This window comes from Scyliorhinus torazame, chromosome 4 (genome assembly GCF_047496885.1).
Source record: "Scyliorhinus torazame isolate Kashiwa2021f chromosome 4, sScyTor2.1, whole genome shotgun sequence".
Classification (NCBI taxonomy): Eukaryota; Metazoa; Chordata; class Chondrichthyes; order Carcharhiniformes; family Scyliorhinidae; genus Scyliorhinus; species Scyliorhinus torazame.
The window spans coordinates 140,021,496-140,041,394 of NC_092710.1; positions in this window are offsets into that span (position 1 = coordinate 140,021,496).

The following is a 19,899-nucleotide window of genomic DNA, read 5'->3' on the forward strand; positions in this document are numbered from 1 at the left end:
ATAGCAGCAGAATCGGTCCAGGTGTGGTGCCGGTTTTGCTGCCGTGGAACTCCACGAGTCCTGCGGCGTCGTCAACACTTAGTCTCAGAACAGGAGACTCCCGCCCAATATGTTTTTCATCAGAGAAAGGAAGTTATCTTCCTAACCAAGGTGGTCTGAGTAGATAAAACAAGGGAGCAGAAACATCTTCCTGACTCAGTGCTCTTATACTTTTAGTGCATTTAATGGACACTTGGGCATTGTGTACTTGTATTGAATAATCTTTTTTCCCCATTTTCAATAATCACAGCTAACCATCGACATTTCATGCAGCAGGCCGGCTGAGACTAAGTTCCCATAGAGACTCACTCAGCCATCACCAGGTATTTCACAAGATCCATGGAACGTATTAGCAGATCCGCTCACACAATGGTTCCTGCGGCTGGGACGGGTTTTAAAGCACAAAGAGGCCGACAGCTCATGAAAATGGAGCATTGTATCATTGTTACATGTAATGCAAAATATAACACCCAATCACACAAACAGAAAAATCCACCCCATTCCGCTCATGGGAAGATAGATAAAACTAACTCAGAATTTCATCAGCTGGCTGTTTTCTCCATCTCATCCAAATGAAAAACTGAACTTTCCCTTTAGTCTCTGCTCTATTCTGCAACCTCGATATTTTGCAGTAATAGAGGTGATGGTCAGTACTTTGAAATCTCACCTCCTTGCCAATCTGATTTATTTAGCATCCACTGTAAAGGGAGGGTTAGAACTGAGGCCCAACTCAATTGCTCATGTCCCATACGCTCGTTCTATGAACAGAAGGTGATGCAAAAAAGAGTTGTTTAATTGCAGAGCAACATTATTTGCCAGGAATTCTGAGATTCTAAGGCATGAGGAATTTGATGGAAGTTTACTCTGGCAGACAGTCAAAAATAGAATGGTGTTCCAGGGATGGGGTGGAGATTGAGCAAATCTGGAGGTGCAATATTGGCAGGAGGATCTGGGTAAATACTGGCTATAAAAGCCGGGAGGGCAGCACGGTGGCGCAGTGGGTTAGCCCTGCAGCCTCACGCGCCAAGGTCCCAGGTTCGATCCCGGCTCTGGGTCACTGTCCTTGTGGAGTTTGCACATTCTCCCCGTGTTTGCGTGGGTTTCGCCCCCACAACCCAAAAGATGTGTAGGGTTAGGGATTGGCCACGCTAAATTGCCCCTTAATTGGAAAAAATGAATTGTGTACTCAAAATTTTGTTCCCCTGAGAAACAAGTATACCGCTTTGGATACTTGTGGGGGGGACGACTTACCAGGGGTAAGCCATGGGGTACGGGCCTCTGGCACGGAGTCTGTCCCTGTTGCTCAGAAGGGAAGGGGGGAGAGGAGCAGAGCATTAGTAATTGGGGACTCTATAGTCAGGGGCACAGATAGGAGATTTTGTGGGAGCGTGAGAGACTCACGTTTGGTATGTTGCCTCCCAGGTGCAAGGGTACGTGATGTCTCAGATCGTGTTTTCCGGGTCCTTAGGGGGGAGGGGGAGCAGCCCCAAGTCGTGGTCCACATTGGCACTAACGACATAGGTAGGAAAGGGGACAAGGATGTCAGGCAGGCTTTCAGGGAGCTAGGATGGAAGCTCAGAACTAGAACAAACAGAGTTGTTATCTCTGGGTTGTTGCCCGTGCCACGTGATAGTGAGATGAGGAATAGGGAGAGAGAGCATTTAAACACGTGGCTACAGGGATGGTGCAGGCGGGAGGGATTCAGATTTTTGGATAACTGGGGCTCTTTCTGGGGAAGGTGGGACCTCTACAGACAGGATGGTCTACATCTGAACCTGAGGGGCACAAATATCCTGGGGGGGAGATTTGTTAGTGCTCTTTGGGGGGGTTTAAACTAATGCAGCAGGGGCATGGGAACCTGGATTGTAGTTTTAGGGTAAGGGAGAATGAGAGTATAGAGGTCAGGAGCACAGATTTGACGTCGCAGGAGGGGGCCAGTGTTCAGGTAGGTGGTTTGAAGTGTGTCTACTTCAATGCCAGGAGTATACGAAACAAGGTAGGGGAACTGGCAGCATGGGTTGGTACCTGGGACTTCGATGTTGTGGCCATTTCGGAGACATGGATAGAGCAGGGACAGGAATGGATGTTGCAGGTTCCGGGGTTTAGGTGTTTTAGTAAGCTCAGAGAAGGAGGCAAAAGAGGGGGAGGTGTGGCGCTGCTAGTCAAGAGCAGTATTACGGTGGCGGAGAGGATGCTAGATGGGGACTCTTCTTCCGAGGTAGTATGGGCTGAAGTTAGAAACAGGAAAGGAGAGGTCACCCTGTTGGGAGTTTTTTATAGGCCTCCTAATAGTTCTAGGGATGTATAGGAAAGGATGGCGAAGATGATTCTGGATATGAGCGAAAGTAACAGGGTAGTTATTATGGGAGACTTTAACTTTCCAAATATTGACTGGAAAAGATATAGTTCGAGTACAATAGATGGGTCGTTTTTTGTACAGTGTGTGCAGGAGGGTTTCCTGAAACAATATGTTGACAGGCCAACAAGAGGCGAGGCCACGTTGGATTTGGTTTTGGGTAATGAACCAGGCCAGGTGTTGGATTTGGAGGTAGGAGAGCACTTTGGGGACAGTGACCACAATTCGGTGACGTTTACGTTAATGATGGAAAGGGATAAGTATACACCGCAGGGCAAGAGTTATAGCTGGGGGAAGGGCAATTATGATGCCATTAGACGTGACTTGGGGGCATAAGGTGGAGAAGTAGGCTGCAAGTGTTGGGCACACTGGATAAGTGGAGCTTGTTCAAGGATCAGCTACTGCGTGTTCTTGATAAGTATGTACCGGTCAGACAGGGAGGAAGGCGTCGAGCGAGGGAACCGTGGTTTACCAAGGAAGTGGAATCTCTTGTTAAGAGGAAGAAGGAGGCCTATGTGAAGATGAAGTGTGAAGTTTCGGTTGGGGCGATGGATAGTTACAAGGTAGCGAGGAAGGATCTAAAGAGAGAGCTAAGACGAGCAAGGAGGGGACATGAGAAGTATTTGGCAGGAAGGATCAAGGAAAACCCAAAAGCTTTCTATAGGTATGTCAGGAATAAGCGAATGACTAGGGAAAGAGTAGGACCAGTCAAGGACAGGGATGGGAAATTGTGTGTGGAGTCTGAAGAGATAGGCAAGATACTAAATGAATATTTTTCGTCAGTATTCACTCAGGAAAAAGATAATGTTGTGGAGGAGAATGCTGAGCCCCAGGCTAATAGAATAGATGGCATTGAGGTACGTAGGGAAGAGGTGTTGGCAATTCTGGACAGGCTGAAAATAGATAAGTCCCCGGGACCTGATGGGATTTATCCTAGGATTCTCTGGGAGGCCAGGGAAGAGATTGCTGGACCTTTGGCTTTGATTTTTATGTCATCATTGGCTACAGGAATAGTGCCAGAGGACTGGAGGACAGCAAATGTGGTCCCTTTGTTCAAAAAGGGGAGCAGAGACAACCCCGGCAACTATAGACCGGTGAGCCTCACGTCTGTAGTGGGTAAAGTCTTGGAGGGGATTATAAGAGACAAGATTTATAATCATCTAGATAGGAATAATATGATCAGGGATAGTCAGCATGGCTTTGTGAAGGGTAGGTCATGCCTCACAAACCTTATTGAGTTCTTTGAGAAGGTGACTGAACAGGTAGACGAGGGTAGAGCAGTTGATGTGGTGTATATGGATTTCAGCAAAGCGTTTGATAAGGTTCCCCACGGTAGGCTATTGCAAAAAATACGGAGGCTGGGGATTGAGGGTGATTTAGAGATGTGGATCAGAAATTGGCTAGCTGAAAGAAGACAGAGGGTGGTGGTTGATGGGAAATGTTCAAAATGGAGTACAGTCACAAGTGGAGTACCACAAGGATCTGTTCTGGGGCCGTTGCTGTTTGTCATTTTTATCAATGACCTAGAGGAAGGCGCAGAAGGGTGGGTGAGTAAATTTGCAGACGATACTAAAGTCGGTGGTGTTGTCGATAGTGTGGAAGGATGTAGCAGGTTACAGAGGGATATAGATAAGCTGCAGAGCTGGGCTGAGAGGTGGCAAATGGAGTTTAATGTAGAGAAGTGTGAGGTGATTCACTTTGGAAGGAATAACAGGAATGCGGAATATTTGGCTAATGGTAAAGTTCTTGAAAGTGTGGATGAGCAGAGGGATCTAGGTGTCCATGTACATAGATCCCTGAAAGTTGCCACCCAGGTTGATAGGGTTATGAAGAAGGCCTATGGAGTGTTGGCCTTTATTGGTAGAGGGATTGAGTTCCGGAGTCGGGAGGTCATGTTGCAGCTGTACAGAACTCTGGTACGGCCGCATTTGGAGTATTGCGTACAGTTCTGGTCACCGCATTATAGGAAGGACGTGGAGGCTTTGGAGCGGGTGCAGAGGAGATTTACCAGGATGTTGCCTGGTATGGAGGGAAAATCTTATGAGGAAAGGCTGATGGACTTGAGGTTGTTTTCGTTGGAGAGAAGAAGGTTAAGAGGAGACTTAATAGAGGCATACAAAATGATCAGGGGGTTGGATAGGGTGGACAGTGAGAGCCTTCTCCTGCGGATGGATATGGCTGGCACGAGGGGACATAACTTTAAACTGAGGGGTAATAGATATAGGACAGAGGTCAGAGGTAGGTTCTTTACGCAAAGAGTAGTGAGGCCGTGGAATGCCCTACCTGCTACAGTAGTGAACTCGCCAACATTGAGGGCATTTAAAAGTTTATTGGATAAACATATGGATGATAATGGCATAGTGTAGGTTAGATGGCTTTTGTTTCGGTGCAACATCGTGGGCCGAAGGGCCTGTACTGCACTGTATTGTTCTATGTTCTATGTTCTAAAAGCAACAGCAGCAACATTAAAGAGCCAGATACAGAAAAAGCTGTACCAGGTCACAGACTCTGCCTCGATTAACCATCCACCAGGTTTCCCTGATCACTAATTACCCTCACTGATTACCACCCGCCATCCCAACCAGACGGTCCACCCTGCTCTCCTCCCTGCCAATCTGACACAGTTCCCTTCCTTCCTCCTGCCATGACAGCTCTCCCCACCCCATGACATAATTTCCCTTAATCCTTCCTTCGGATCACTTTCTGTAAGCAGAACGATACGTTTCACTGTACCTCGGTACACGTGACAATAAATCAAATTCAAATTCACTTTCATTTCCAATTCAAGCACCTTCCCTCCGGAGCCGATCAGACTTCCCAACAACCATAATCGCCTTCCTCCTTACTAAACCAGCTAATCCACCCCCCACCCCCCCCCCCCCCCCCCACCCCCACCCCCACACACACACAACTTTTGAGGGGTGCTGCGGGCGTCACAGCAACTCAGCTTCTGACTCCTGGCCTGTCTGCCCATTTAACAATCAGTGCAACAGAGCTAGGCCGAGCAGCATTTCCCAGTATAATGATCGCTAGCCCAGCATGTTGCTGTTCCAATCCTTTCCCAGCACTCGCCTAAGGATAACAGTCGACAAAGAAGCAACCTAATAGTCAGTGATGCCAAAATGCGTGAACTGCCTGTTGAGAGACAGCATGCATTAGCAGTGATGTGCAAAATGTTACTGAGGCCTCAGGACCACCAGCAGGTAGATCTCATTTCTCACAGTTGTGGGGCACACGTTTTCGGCAGAACTCAGGTTATAAACTTATAAACAAAAAAAAAACAGTTTCCATCCCATAGGACACACAGCTTTTACAAAATAGCTAAATACTGTGGATGATGGGAATGCAAAATAAAAGCAGAAAACGCTGGAAATACTACAGAGCTCTGTGAAGTGAGGAACAGAGTCAACAGGCGGGATTCTCCCATGCCGCGCTGCATGGGAGAATCACCATTGGCACAATTTTGGCGCCATGGCGGAGAATAGGCGCCATTTGCGCCGGCGCGTTTGGCGAGGCACCGGTCGCGGGCCGCCGATTCTCCGGCCTTGATGGGCCTTGCGGCCGCACGGAATTGGCAGAGTCCCGCCGGCGCCGTTCACACCTGCTTGCAGCCGGTGGGAACTCTGCGCGTAGGGTCATGGGGCGGCCTGTGGGGGAGGGAGAGGCGCTCCTTCACCGGAGCGGCCTCCGATGAGGTCTGGCCCGCGATCGGGACCCACCGATCGGCGGGCCGGCCTCTCCAGCCCTGGCCCTATTTTGTTACGCAGCCGGCCCCTGAACCCCCACGCCATGTTGCGTCGGGGCCGGCGCGTTGAAGAAGTCCCCCGCGCATTCACGGGTTGGCGCGGCCCAACTGCGCATGCGCGGGTTGGCGCCACCCCCAGTGCATGCCAGGAAGTGAGGCTGGAGCGGCGTGAACCGCTCCAGCGCCGTGCTGGCCCCCTAGAATCGCTAGTGCCCGCGCCCGTTTTGCGCCATCGGGAAACACGACGGTGGTCACGACGGCGTGGACACTCTGTCCCGTTTTTGGAGAATCGCACCCATGATTTCAGATCAATGACCCTTTGTCAGAAGTTTCTGTGAAATTGAACACAGCATTTTCAAAATGTTATCGCAAAGATTAATGATTTAAATATTGAGACAAGCAGCTGTGTCTTTCGTTGATATTGCCCACTTTGATCAAATCCCAGTTCAGAGACTTAAACATGGCTCACACTATCAGATGAGAGTCTGGGGTTCTTCATGACTTACACTGATGGCATCTGAGAAAAATGAGGTGAAATAGGTGATTGTCAAATTTTAAACATGGATTAGTTGTGGCCATAACCACTTTGCAAAAAGGAATCTGTGATCCTTAATGCTGGTTCAAAAATCCCTTCAAGGACGCAAAACTGACCATGCTGCCAGGCTGAAGAGGAGAGTTTCCACCGATTAGGTGTGTTTAGAAGTTTTGTCTTATTGAACCCATGCACCTGAACAGGCACATTTTGTTTTGATGTTTTAACTTCCCTTTGAGATTCTTTCATGCAGTATCCCTTTAGACAACCCCATTTTTAATTTATGCAACAGTTTATTGGTTTTTGTTCATTTGGTTGACGAAAAGAAGCAGACTTAATAATAATAATCTTTATTGTCACAAGTAGGCTTACATTAACACTGCAATGAAGTTGCTATGAAAATCCCCTAGACGCCACAATCAGGCGCCTGTTCGGGTACACAGAGGGAGAATTCAGAATGTCCACTTCACTAAGAAGCACATATTTTTGGACTTGAGGGAGGAAACCGGAGCACCCGGAGGAAACCCAGGCAGACATGGGGAGAACGTGTAGACTCCGCACAGGCAATGACCCAAGCCGGGAATCGAAAGTGGGTCCCTGGCGCTGTGAAGCAACGGTGCTAACCACTGTGCTGCCATGCTGCCCTTTGTACAACTGCCTACAGTCATGTGACTCCAGCCTTCATCACCTGACCAGCAGTCAAATCAGTCTACAAGTCTGGTTCTTCAGCTGCGACAACTGCTTGAACCAATCAACCTTAAACTAGTTCAACTTAAGTCAGTTTTGTTTGCCCTCACCAGCCAGCAGTCAGATCAAAGCCGTGGTTATGTGTCCTGTTCTACTGCAATAACAAGTTTATTCACTTCAGTGAACAGCAGTAATTCCAACGACAGGGGCTGCTGCTGGACCAGACAAAATGTCTCATTTCCTGCTCAGGCTAGTGTTTACAACGGCAAAGTTGTAAAGAGCTTGCAGAGGGAGAGAGAAAAGTTTCTTGCCTTGTGACCTTCATCCTCAACGTGAAGGGAATTTTTTTATTCTATTACTTTTTATATCAGCCCACACTAGCCCCATTAGACCCTAGCCGCCTGTTCCAGTCGCAAATCAATTTTCTTTGAGCATGGCTGCTCAAGTGTCTTGATTCAAGGTCGATGTTACATTTGGGCTTCGCTGATCATAGAATTTACAGTGCAGAAGGAGACCATTCAGCCCATCGAGTCTGCACCAGCCCTTGGAAAGAGCACTTAAGCCCACACCTCCACCCTATCCCCATAACCCAGTAACTCCACCTATCCTTTTTGGACACAAAGGGCAATTTATCAAGGCCAATCCACCTAACCTGCACATCTTTGGACTGTGAGAGGAAACCGGAGCACCCGGAGGAAACCCACGCAGACACGGGGAAAACGTGCAGACTCCACACAGACAGTGACCCAAGCCGGGAATCGAACCTGGGACCTTGGAACTGTGAAGCAACACTGCTAACCACTGTGTGACCGGTGCCGCCCTAATATGTTTGGACAAAAATTGGAGCATGGCTTCATCTCACCTAAACCAGCACAGATACCACCATACATTCTGGCTCATTTATCCAGTTGTATTCCTAGTTGTCACAACACCCGGTCAATTCCAGCCCCACTGGACCCGGAGTCGCATCACAGGTGGAATTAGATTTTGGCTGGATTCTCCACCCACGACGCTGGGAATGCGAATCGCTATCGGGCAGAGAATTGGGCATCGGCCAAAAAAGCATGTTTGCGTCCCGTACCGGCGGGGGCATGCAAAAGCGGCATTTGCATGTATTTCAATAACTAGCGGGGAGTATCAGGGAGCGACTTGGTGGGTAACCCTTTTCACCCAAGAGCCATCCCCTCACTTCAGTTTTACCCTCCACATGCCCCCACCAAACCCACCCCACACCTCAGCTGCTCCCCCAGGATATGTTGCCATCCACACTGCACCCCTGCTCCCATCAGTGAGTGGCACCAGGCCTACGATGCGGGGAAACTCTATCCTCACCACCCATCCCTGTCAACAGGGGTACCAGTGGCTGCAGCAACTCATGTCAGCGATAGGCTTTGTGGCCCATATCCTGTTTCCCCAGTGGGGCCTACTGCAGGTGTCCTCATTGGGTGGGCCGTATGGGCGTCCTCATTTGGGTGGCAACATATCGCGGGGGAGCAGCTGAGATGTGGGGTGGATTTGGTAGGGGCATGTGGAGGGTAAAACTGAAGTGAGGGGATGGCTCTTGGGTGACAAGGGTTACCCACTATGGTTTTGGCTTGTCCGGAGGCCCCAGACCGATGTGGAGACCTATTGTAATGATGCCCATGCAGCAACCAGAACCGTCATTGAGCAGTTCATTGGTGTCCTAAAGATGCACTTCCGATGCCTGAACTACTCTGGTGGGGTGCTCCAATATAGCCCCAGGAGGCTCACGAACATTATGTTGGCCTGCTGTGTCCTGCACAATATTGCGCAGAGTGGGGCCATGCTGGAGGCAGAGGGAGAAAACCAGGCCTCATCTGATGAGGAGGATGGCCAGGAAGAACCAGGCATAGAGCCATGTTCTCCAGGGCCAGCGCACATGGGACAACCTCCCCACCTTTTGATTTGCCAACTAAGAGGCCTCACCACTCGCGCTCTACCACCCTATCCCACCTGTCCATAACAACCCACCTCCCAAGTGGTGCCCTCTTCCCCATAGCCGCTCACACGTTCATCCCTTCCTGTCCTTCCATGTCCCACTGCCCTTCACTCCTTCCCGCCAAACCAGCTTCCCCACCCCCCTCCGAGGGTCTGACCTGTATTACAACAGGGTGTTAGCCCTGAGCAGGCAGTATCAGCGGGTCTTGTCCAAGGGACCGAGGATGATGACGACTCGCTGTGAGATGAGTATTGGTGCTCCTTATCATTTGACAAAGTCTGACTCCTGCCTTCAGGATCATATTTCACTGTCTGCCCGGGTGATCCCTGCATGTGCGATGGCCATTCCATCTCACAAGCCCATATATCCTTAGTGGAGGGTGGGGCGGTGGTTATGGAGATGGTGACCGGTGATGGGTCGCTCACTGGATAAGCTGTCATACAAGGTGGCTTCATACATCTGGCCACATTCCCTGTCGTGTCTGAGGGTGACCGTAGGTGGAACATTCAAGTGTCCTGGGGGCTCTGCCTCTACCATCCTCCAAGACCCCTCCACCACCAACCCCCAAACACCACTTACTAGCAGGCTCCCACATCCTCCACCTGGCACACCCTCTACACCAAGCCCAGCCCACCCCTTATACCCTTCAGGCAGAGGATTGAGGAATGGTGATGAAAATATGTTTAATGATGTTAAATGTGCCCTGACCCCCTAACTCTAATCTATGCCGTGCCCGTGCCAACTTAACTGGTGTCTAACTTTCTTATCTTACGTGCTTTAATGCTCCTTCTAGGTGTGACCCCAGACAGCACATCAGATATTGAGGTGGCCTGCTGCGTTTCATGTGCTCTGACCTGAGATGCCTTTGGCTGCCGTTCTCAGGAACGGCTGGTGCTGGATGGGCCCAGCCGATCTTCAGTGTCACAAGTGACAATGAGCGAACCTGTTGAGCCCACTGCCCACTGCGCCAGTGTCAGGTGGGGGAGATGCAGAAGCACTAGGTGTCCCAGCAGCTCCCCTGCAGAGGACTCCGGCATGGGCCCCTTCACTTCCTCCTCCCTCGGGGTGTCCGATGGCCCTCAGGCTACTCCATGGAGGCCCAGCCTTGTTCGAACCAGGGTTTCGATATGCTATCAAACACGAAGCTCTGAGACTGGGACGCATCCTTCAGCGAGTGAGTCATATCCCTCACGGCCTCGATCATGTCCCCTTGGAACTGTGCCATGTCACTCTGGGAATGGCACAGGTCAGTCAGTGGCCAGTCAATGCTCTTGATGCCCCAACTATGACCCTTTGTGAACAGGCGAAGCTCTGGAGCATGAAAAATAGTCCAGTTGGGCCTGGTTCATGTCTGCCTGTGACCGGGTTCCCATGTCCTAAGCCTCAGCCATCAACCACACAATATGCCTCTAGATTTGGACGTCCTGATCCATGGCTGTGACGATCACTGCTGATGTCACCCATTTAGTGTTGGCCTAGGTACCATGCATTGTCGGCACTATGTCCTTTACCTGAAGGCAGTTGGACTCTTCCAGCTGCACCTGCAGGTGCTGGAAAGTTGCTGACACCCCCTCCTGTAAATCCTGGCTCTGCATCTCCACCAGTGATGGGATCATACTTTCCAGAAGCGTGATATCTGTCCAGGCTGCAGTTCTTTCCTGGGATCAGGCAGCCCTCCAACCATCCGCTCCCTCAGGAGTCCTCAACCTGATGTGCTACAGTATGTGTGACATGCGCACCAGAATGTGACCCAGGAACCCCATCAGTAAAATGCCCCACCGAGGTGATAGTCTCTGCGATGGTGGAGGGTGCAAGTGACAGAGGCGAAAAAAAGTTGATGTCTTCCTCGCACTGGTGCTCCGAGGTGTACTGGGGATGTGGCTGGGGGCGAGATATCCCGGACAGCCCAGTCTCGGCTAATGGGCATCCTGCGAGGCAAAAGACAAGAGACATGGTGAGATCTTGGGAAGGAATGATCTGTGGAAGAGGGGTGCTTCACTTACTGTAGGGACATCATATTGCATTTGGGGCACACTTGGTTGACACATGGTGACTCCGCCTCAGAGATAGGGGACCCTTAAAGGATGAGGCTACGGAGGGGTCTGTAGCTGCTGACATGTGTGGCAAGGCATCTGACCAAAGAGGACAATGGAGGTGTTGAGGTTTGGTGCAGGGTCGGATGTGAGGGAAATGCAGGCATGTGGGTTACGATTGGCCTCTAGGGGAGTAGGGTTGTGATGTGAGGGATGGTAGTGATGCCAGAGACTTACCCGAGCTGCCCAAAGGAGATCATTCATCCTCTTGCGGTTGCGGCACTGCTTGCCAGTCTGCCTGGTCAGGCTGGCAGCACTGACTGCCTCTGTCACCTCCTCCCAGGCCCGGTACATGATGGCAGGCTGGAGCCTCCTGCTCCCCCTCTCCCCCACTGCACGCAGCATCCTATCCAGATCACTGTCCAGAAATTGTGATGCAGGTCTCCTCAGAGCCATCGTCTTGGCTGGAATGAGAGTGTGTGGGGAGTGGAGTGCTTATTAGCATCTTCAGCTTGTCAAGCTCTCTAGCGCCAATTCTGGCCCCCGCGAATCTGACGCCTGCGGGAATGAGAATGGTAATCGCTCTAGATTCATGTGGACAGAATGCTGAATTGCTCCACAAATAGCAGCCTCAAGGGGAACACGAACCCCACGTAATTTGGTCCCGGCCTCAACACCTGGGTGCCCAAACATAGAATCCTGCTCGTTATTTAAATGCCCGAGGTCTTTGGTTGAGCCCAGTAAACTAGTCATCAGGTTTGTAACTTTACAACACAACTAACCTTTTATTATGTATTGTATTATAATTAAACAGACAGAAAATGTAACTGACTGTCTACTACACCTTTCCCATCACCCCCCCCCCACCCCCGCTTTCATTTTTAAAAAATATATATTTTATTCAAGATTTTTGGCCAAACATAACAGTACATAGTGTTTCTTTTACACAACAATAAAGCAATATAAATAACAGTGGCCAGTTTTAAACAAATAGATAAATAATATATAAACAAAAACAAAACTGAATGGCAACTGCCTTGTCCAAAATAAATACTCTCCAAAAATACAATCCAACAATCCAATATACAATTACCTATAACAACTACCTATACATATTATACAGATACAATAACATCTCTGAGAGTCCGTTCGATTCCTCCCCCCCCCTCCCCCCCCTCCCCCCCCCCCCCCCCCACCCCCTGGGTTGCTGCTGTTGTCTACTTCTATTTCATTCCCTCTATCTTTCTTTCTGTGAGGTAATCGACGAACGGTTGCCACCGCCCGGTGAACCCCTGAGCCGAACCCCTTAACACGAACTTAATCCGTTCTAACTTTATAAACCCTGCCATGTCGTTTATCCAGGTCTCCACACCCGGGGGTTTGGCTTCCTTCCACATTAACAATATCCTGCGCCGGGCTACTAGGGACGCAAAGGCCAACACATCAGCCTCTCTCGCCTCCTGCACTCCCGGCTCTTCTGCAACCCCAAATATAGCCAACCCCCAGCTTGGTTCGACCCGGACACCCACCACCTTCGACAGCACCTTTGCCACCCCCACCCAGAACCCCTGTGGTGCCGGGCATGACCAGAACATGTGGGTGTGATTCGCTGGGCCTCTCGAGCATCTCGCACACCTATCCTCTACCCCAAAAAATTTACTAAGCCGTGCTCCAGTCATATGCGCCCTGTGTAACACCTTGAATTGTATCAGGCTTAGCCTGGCACACGAGGACGATGAGTTTACCCTACGTAGGGCATCAGCCCACAGCCTCTCCTCAATCTCTTCCCCCAGTTCTTCTTCCCATTTCCCTTTCAGCTCATCTACCATGATCTCCCCCTCGTCCCTCATTTCCCTGTATATGTCCGACACCTTGCCATCCCCCACCCATGTCTCTGAGATCACTCTATCCTGCACCTCCTGCGTCGGGAGCTGTGGGAATTCCCTCACCTGTTGCCTCGCAAAAGCCCTCAATTGCATGTACCGAAATGCATTCCCTTGGGGCAACCCATATTTTTCCGTCAGCGCTCCCAGACTCGCAAACGTCCCATCTACAAACAGATCTCTCAGTTGTACTACCCCAGCTCTTTGCCATGCTCCAAATCCCCCATCCATTCTCCCCGGAACGAACCTATGATTGTTTCTTATCGGGGACCGCACCGAAGCTCCCGTCCTTCCCCTATGCCGTCTCCACTGCCCCCAAATTTTCAATGTAGCCACCACCACCGGGCTTGTGGTGTATTTCTTTGGTGAGAACGGCAATGGTGCCGTCACCATTGCTTGTAGGCTAGTCCCCCTGCAGGACGCCCTCTCCAATCTCTTCCACGCCGCTCCCTCCCCTTCTCCCATCCACTTACACACCATTGAAACATTGGCGGCCCAGTAGTACTCACTTAGGCTCGGTAGTGCCAGCCCCCCCCCTGTCCCTACTACGCTGCAAGAATTCCCTCCTCACTCTCGGGGTCTTCCAAGCCCACACAAAACTCATAATACTCTTCTCAATTCTTTTGAAAAAAGCCTTCGTGATCACCACCGGGAGGCACTGAAAAACAAAAAGGAATCTCGGGAGGACCACCATTTTAACCGCCTGCACCCTACCTGCCAATGACAGGGACACCATGTCCCATCTCTTAAAGTCCTCCTCCATCTGTTCCACCAACCGCGTTAAATTAAGCCTGTGTAATGTACACCAATTCTTGGCTGTCTGGATCCCCAAGTACCGGAAGTCCCTTGTTACCTTCCTCAACGGTAAATCCTCTATCTCTCTGCTCTGCCCCCCTGGTTGCACCACAAACAACTCACTTTTCCCCATGTTCAGTTTACACCCTGAAAAATCCCCAAACTCCCCAAGTATCCGCATTATCTCTGGCATCCCCTCCGCCTGGTCCGCCACATATAGCAACAAATCATCCGCATACAGAGATACCCGGTGTTCTTCTCCCCCCCTGCGTACTCCCCTCCACTTCCTGGAACCCCTCAATGCTATGGCCAGGGGTTCAATCGCCAGTGCAAACAATAACGGGGACAGAGGACATCCCTGCCTCGTCACTCTATGGAGCCGAAAATAGTCAGACCCCCGTCCATTCGTGACCACGCTCGCCATCGGAGCCCGATACAGCAACTGTACCCACCTGATATTCCCATCCCCAAAACCAAATATCCTCAGCACCTCCCACAAATAATCCCACTCCACTCTATCAAATGCTTTCTCGGCATCCATCGCCACCACTATCTCCACTTCCCCCTCTGGTGGGGGCATCATCATTACCCCTAGCAGCCTCCGTATATTCGTATTCAGCTGTCTCCCCTTCACAAATCCAGTTTGGTCCTCATGAACCACCCCCGGGTCACAATCCTCTATCCTCATTGCCATTACCTTTGCCAGAATCTTAGCGTCCACATTCAGGAGGGAAATGGGCCTGTAGGACCCGCATTGCAGCGGGTCTTTTTCCTTCTTTAGGAGGAGCGATATCGTTGCCTCTGACATAGTCGGGGGCAGCTGCCCCCTTTCCCTCGCCTCATTAAAGGTTCTCATCAGTAGCGGGGCCAGCAAGTCCATATATTTCTTATAGAATTCAACTGGGAATCCGTCTGGTCCCGGGGCCTTCCCCGCCTGCATGCTCCCAATCCCTTTCACCACTTCCTCCGTCTCAATCTGTGCTCCCAGTCCCACCCTCTCCTGCTCCTCTACCTTAGGAAATTCCAGCTGATCCAGAAAGCACATCATTCTCTCCTTCCCATCCGGGGGCTGAGCTTCATATAATCTTTCGTAAAATGCCTTGAACACTCCATTCACTTTCTCCGCTCCCCGCTCCATCTCTCCCTCCTCATCTCTCACCCCCCCCTATCTCCCTCGCTGCTCCCTTTTTCCTCAGTTGGTGGGCCAGCAACCTGCTCGCCTTCTCCCTGTATTCGTACTGTACACCCTGTGCCTTCCTCCATTGTGCCTCTGCATTACCCGTAGTCAACAAGTCAAATTCTACATGTAGCCTTTGCCTTTCCCTGTACAGTCCCTCCTCCGGTGCCTCCGCATATTGTCTATCCACCCTCAGAAGTTCTTTCAACAACCGCTCCCTTTCCCTACCCTCCTGCTTTCCTTTATGTGCCCTAATAGATATCAGCTCCCCTCTAACCACTGCCTTCAGCGCTTCCCAGACCACTCCCACCTGTACCTCCCCATTATCATTGAATTCCAAGTACCTTTCAATACACCCCCTCACCCTTAAACACACCCCCTCATCTGCCAATAATCCCATGTCCATTCTCCAGGGTGGACGCTGTTGTTTTTCTTCCCCTACCTCCAGGTCCACCCAATGTGGAGCATGATCCGAAATGGCTATAGCCGTGTACTCCGTCCCCGTCACCTTTGGGATCAGTGCCCTTCCCAAAACAAAAAAATCTATTCGTGAATAAACTTTGTGGACATAGGAGAAAAATGAAAACTCCTTACTCCTAGGTCTACTCAATCTCCAGGGGTCTACTCCTCCCATCTGCTCCATAAAGTCCTTAAGCACCCTAGCTGCAGCCGGCCTCCTTCCGGTCCTGGACCTCGATCTGTCCAGCCCTGGGTCCAGTACCGTATTAAAATCTCCACCCATTACCAACTTCCCCACTTCTTGGTCCGGGATTCGTCCTAACATACGCCTCATAAAGTTGGCACCATCCCAGTTCGGGGCATACACGTTCACTAATACCACCGCCTCCCCTTGCAATTTGCCACTCACCATCACGTATCTGCCCCCACTATCCGCCACTATAGTCTTTGCCTCAAACATTACCCGCTTCCCCACTAGTATGGCCACCCCCCCTGTTTTTTGCGTCTAGCCCCAAATGAAACACCTGCCCCACCCATCCTTTGCGTAGTCTGACCTGGTCTATCAGCTTCAGATGCGTCTCCTGAAGCATAACCACATCTGCCTTAAGTTTCTTTAGGTGTGCGAGTACCCGTGGCCTCTTAATCGGCCCGTTCAGCCCTCTCACATTCCACGTGATCAACCGGGTTGGGGGGCTCTTTACCCCCCCCCCCCCCCTTGACGACTAGCCATCTCCTTTTTCAATCCAGCTCCTCACCCGGTTCCCACGTAGCCGTATCTCCCCCAAGCGGCGCCCCCCGCCCCGACCACCCCCCCCATACCAGCTCCCCCTTCTCCCAGCAGCAGCAACCCAGTTAAACCCCCCCCCCCCCGCTAGATCCCAAACTAGCGTAATTGCACCCCCCATGTTGCTCCCAGAAGTCAGCAAACTCTGGCCGACCTCGGCTTCCCCCCGTGACCTCGGCTCACACTGTGCGAGGCCCCCTCCTTCCTGCTTCCCTGTTCCCGCCGTGATTACCATAGCACGGGAACAAAGCCCGTGCTTCCCTTTTGGCCCCGCCCCCAATGGCCGGCGCCCTCAGCTCCTCATCCTCCCTCCCCCCCTCCCCCACGACATGGGGAAGAGAGAAAAGTTACAGGGTCGCAGGATTAACAACTTGGGAAGTCATCTCTTCCCTCTTTTCCCCCCCTTCATCCCACATATTCACCCCCCCCACTTTGTCCCAAACGTTCTTTTTATGGCCCGCTCACTCCAGTTTCTCCTCGACAATAAATGCCCACGCCTCATCTGCCGTTTCGAAGTAGTGGTGTTTCCCTTGATGCGTGACCCACAGTTCTTGCCGGTTGCAGCATTCCAAATTTAATCTTCCGTTTGTGCAGCACCACCTTGGCCCGATTAAAGCTTGCCCTCCTTCTCGCCACCTCCGCACTCCAATCTTGATATACGCGGATCACCGCGTTCTCCCACCTACTGCTCCGAGTTTTCTTTGCCCATCTGAGGACCATCTCTCTGTCCTTATATCGGAGAAATCTCACCACTATGGCTCGAGGAATTTCTCCAGCCCTCGGTCTTCGCGCCATAACTCGATAGGCTCCCTCCACCTCCAGCGGACCCGTCGGGGCCTCCGATCCCATTAACGAGTGCAGCATCGTGCTCACATATGCCCCGACGTCCGTCCCTTCTACACCTTCGGGAAGACCAAGAATCCTTAAATTCTTCCTCCTCGCATTATTCTCCAGCACCTCCAGCCTTTCCACACACCTTTTGTGTTGTGCCTTGTGCATCTCCGTTTTCACCACCAGGCCCTGTATGTCGTCCTCATTCTCAGCAGCCTTTGCCTTCATGACCCGAAGCTCCTGTTCCTGGGTCTTTTGCTCCTCCTTTAGCCCCTCAATCGCTTGTAATATCGGGGCCAACAGCTCCTTCTTCATCTCCTTTTTGAGTTCTTCCACGCAACGCCGCAGGAACTCTCGTTGGTCAGGGCCCCATGTTAAACTGCCTCCTTCCGACGCATCTTGCTTTGTGCCTGCCTTCCAGGCCGCTGCTCTAGAGGATCCACCGCAATCCGGCCACTTTCCTCTCTTTTTTCCATCCGTGTCCAGGGGGATTCCCTTCTGGATTACAGCACAGTGTTTTTTGCCGTTAAAATTGCCGTTGGGGCTCCTATCAAGAGCCCAAAAGTCCGTTCCACCGGGAGCTGCCGAAACGTGCGACCTAGCTGGTCATCGCCGCACACGGAAGTCCCCCCCCCCTGCTTTCTAACTCACCTCACTCTTTGCACACACACTCACAGACGAACAACAGAGAGAGAGAGAAGAATGGTGGAAAGAGAAAGAAAATATTAAGTATAAAATAAAAGGATCTTTGATGCGCTGGGATGGCTTCCAGTCAATGGGCGGGATTCTCCGACCTCCCGCTGGGTTGAAGAATCACCGGGGGGCGGCGTGAATCCCGCCCCGCCGCTCCGATGCTGGCTGCCGAATTCTTCGGCGCTGGTTTTTGGGCGGGGGCGGGGATCACGCCGCGCCGGTCGGGGGCCATTGGTAGCGGCCCCCCCCCGGCATTTCTCCGGGCCCTAATGGGCCGAGCGGCCACCTGTTTTCAGCCAGTCCCGCCGGCGTGAAATGGACATGGTCCAACCCAGCGGGACCTGGCTTGGAGGGTGGCTAGCGGAGTCCTTGGGGGGGGGAGCATTGGATCCAGCCCCAGGGGGGGCCCCCACGGTGGCCTGGCCCACGATCGGGCCCCCCTTTCCCTCCGCGCCGGCCATGGCGGAGCCCTACGCATGCGCAGGAAACAAGGCGGCGGTTCTGCGCATGCGCCCTTCGGCGCGGCGCCAACCCCTCCGGTGCCGGCCTAGCCCCCAGAAGTGCGGAGGATTCCGCAACTTCCGGGCGGCCCGACGCAGGGGTGGTTCGTGCCGCTCTTGGCGCCGGCGTAGAGTCATCCGGCCAGTTGCGGGAGAATCCCGCCCAATGTCTTTCTGAAGTTCAGGTTTTCATTTTGGCACTTCCTTCTTTCTCAGCTTGTGATGATTTACTCTGGCAAGGTTGTCTACCTTCTCTGCGTACTCAGCTTCATTCAGGTTCACAGCAAAGGGTGTGAAAGACACTCACTGCTTTCTTTCACTTTAGCAAGCAGGAAAGAGAGAGAGGGGGGAGAAAAAGAGAAACTGTTCCCCCTTCACGTCCAAGGTCTAAATACTTCTGTTAAATTCTCAGAAAGAATCATGCAGGAGCCAATGTCTGACCATTGTCAGGCAGTACACTGTCCCTGACTGTTGTCAGCAGTACACTGTCCCTGACCATTGTCAGCAGTACACTGTCCCTGCTTAATCCACAGTTGCCAATTAACTAATCGATCCGACTTCTTCCAAAACCCGTTCCTAAGGTCCACTTGGTGGCAAGGAGTCTGGCTTCTCCTCTCCAAAATAAAAAATCTGGGAACACAGTGTCCTGGCAAGCAGGCTGTTTCAACTTTGAGTCTTTTGCTTCAAGGCACAATCCGATTATGAGTACACAGGCCAAAATAATAAAATAACATTTTTAAAAATGGGAACAAAGGAAATAAACAGGAAGGACTTACATAGTAGAAACTCGATGGTAAACAAAGGCCCCATCTGTCCTCTCAGGGAGAAGATAAGCAATCCCGCAATGCTATTGTAGGAGGAACAGGAGAATTCTCCCCGGTATTTTGGGCAGTAGTCATCGCTTGGCAAATACCACTGAACCAGATGATCTGGTTATTTTTGCATTGCTCTTGTGGGTGCTTGTGAAAGTATAAGGGTCTGGCACATAGATGGTTAATATAGGGCTAATGGTACAGTACTGCCCACACAGTTCCAGGCTCAGTATGGTGTTGAGCAGCAATGTGTACTAAGCATAGAGACGGCACCTAGCTTGCATCATTTACTGAACATGCCTAAATAGTTCTCGTGGTTAAAAAAGACTTGGGGCAGAATTCTCGCATCTGAGGACTAAAACCTGTAGTGAGGGCAGCAACGAGGAGTGTTTCCCACCACAGAGGCAAGCGGGAAAACATGGCAAATCTTCCGACCCCGACCTTATTAATTATGCAGTCAGGTGTTTTGCACTGTATTCCATGATGGGGCAGGTCTGAAGGCACATAATCTGCAATGCTATCTGGGTGCCATATTGAAAAGGTGCCCAATATCACTGACCCACTATTGAAGAAAGAAGGTGGACCTGAGATCATGAGATGTGCTATTTAAATG